The sequence below is a fragment of the Macrobrachium rosenbergii genome, chromosome 37 (assembly GCF_040412425.1).
Source record: "Macrobrachium rosenbergii isolate ZJJX-2024 chromosome 37, ASM4041242v1, whole genome shotgun sequence".
Classification (NCBI taxonomy): Eukaryota; Metazoa; Arthropoda; class Malacostraca; order Decapoda; family Palaemonidae; genus Macrobrachium; species Macrobrachium rosenbergii.
Window position 1 is genome coordinate 39279037 of NC_089777.1, and position 2500 is coordinate 39281536.

Below are 2500 nucleotides of genomic sequence, written 5' to 3' on the forward strand. Positions count from 1 at the left end.
TTTATATTACGAACAAACGCCAATGGGACGAGGAACCTAATGCCCTTTTCCAGCACAAGCCCCAAAATAACTTGGAAAAAAAAAAGGAAGAAAGGTGGGGCTGAATTAAGCAGGAAGTGATACACTACTGGCTTTTTAAAGGAACCATGGAAAAAAGAGGAACAAGAAGAGAATTCCACAGCTTTGCAGTGGAAGCAAAGAAACAGCCAATGAACTGTCTAATCCTTAGAGGACTACCATTTACCACAGAACAAATGAAAGAAGAGTGTTGTGGAACCATCTTTAGAGAAGAAACAGATTCCACCCGGAGTTGAGTGGGATCATTGATCGAATGACCGCCTTTACACAGTCAGTCCTATTAACGGATTTCTCTAAGCACGTTAAAAGCAAATGGGGCACCCAAAATACTGCCATAAGTCTGAGATTCGACTCAACTGTCGTAAGAAATAATCGAGGAGCAACATCACATAGGAGTCAGAGATACAGGTAAAAACTATATCGTAAAAGCGTTGAGTCTGACTAAGCTACAGGATTTCCTGTTAGAGAAGCTTACGAGGTCAGAGTTAATTGATCAAGAAAAAGCAATTTGAATTTGAAGGCAATCTATAGAAAAAAGCTAGGAGGTAAATGAAGGAGAAATATAGTGCTGAATCACTGACAAGTCGTGGATAGTAGAGTAGTTAGATTGAAGAGAGATAGATAAAAAAAAAAAGTAGGAAAGCGCAGAACCCTGAGGAACGCCACTGAAGATAGGGAAAGGAACAGGAAATGGGCTGTTATCAACAGATATAAAGCGGAAAAAAACGAGCAATGAGGTAACAAAGAGAGGGAAAGAAGACTCAAACAACGAAGTTTGGCAAACAAAGCCTCCAGGTGTTAACAGTCAACCATATTCGATTAATTACCAGGCATATATGTCACAAGTTAGGTCAAGAGGCGCATGGGTTTTAACAAAACATGTTTAAATTGGTCAGTATCATTTCGGAAGAGAACCCAGCCCCCTCGCTGGTGAGACAAGCATCTTAGGCCGCTGTTCTCCCTAATAAGGTGGTGCTACAGAGAAAGAAATAAGTTGATCCTTTGACTGATGTCTTGAAGATTAACTACCTGAGCTGAAAATTTCCACAAATTCAAGTTCTCATCACAAATTCTTCAGCAGTGCATGACTCAAACCCCGAGACACAGCCACTACTCACTTCTGTCTTCAATGAGCACATTCATCGTGGTTACCATGGTCATTCCGTTCGTACACCTCATCCATTAGATTTAGCCAGCAATAATATCTCCGTCTCCCTCTCCCCATTTCTCCCTAAAATTCACATTCTTACGCCCTTCTTGATAACCAATGATTCGTCTTCTATCCTGTCCACATGACAAAACCGGTCCAAAACACTCGGATCCACCTTTTCATCCTCATCAAACTTTGTACCAGGTTGTCTCCGTATCTGTACCTTTCTCACTCTTTCGACCCTTCTTGTTTCACATACAGTACCCGAACACTTTATCCCAGAAGCTTTCACCAATTCTTTCTCATTTGTATTCATATCCATACTGAATTTCCGTGAATGAGTTTGCCCCAATGACTTCATACATCCACTTCTGCATCTGACACAATTCACATTTGCATATGTGAATTCACATTTGCATACAGGAAATATAACATAACACGAACGCATGATGTCCCGGACATCTATTTAAAAACATGTTTTTCCTAAATAATACATGAAATAAAAACAGACAGCAATTACAGGAAACGATGAAGAGGAGAAGAGAATAATCCACCTTCTCCTGTTCCTGAAAGGTATCCTCTTACTATGTACATCATCTTGAGAAAGGGCCACATTGTTGCTTATCTTCTCTCAGGAAGGAAGATGAAGGCAATAAAAGTAATTCAACCCTTCTTAATGAAGGGCTCTCAATTACTCGGGGCTCAAATGTGTCACCTGTTTGAATGTGAGGCTCAGTTAATGTGCTTTATGTATACATGCAACATGTACATTAGCATATGCATGTAATAAATTATTACATCTGGTATATCTCGTATATAAAGTGTATTTGTCTCGAACCATCTCGTTAGCTAAAGGCTGGCACTTTTGCATGTAACAATTACAAAAATAAATGGTTGAGAGAGAGAGAGAGAGAGAGAGAGAGTCGTGAGAGAGGAGAGAGGGGAGTCGTGTTGGGGGCCTCCTCAAGTGCAGGAAGACGAGCTGTAACTAACACCGCGACACCCAGCAGTGGCGACAAGGAAACCAAATACAGCCTCACATGCAAACAAAACAAAGTTGAATGAAAGGAGCAAACGAAAAACAGCAGATATTAAGCAATCAACGACATCAAGGCGGCACGTGATACAGGCATATAAAACCCCGTAGGAGTGAAAGGAATGCGTTGTGGGCCTCTGAGAGCGAAGCTAATTATCCTATTTGCTCGTGCCTAAATATACGGTGTGAGAAGAAGAAGAAGAAGAAAAGGAAGAGAGAGAGAGAGAGAGAGAGAG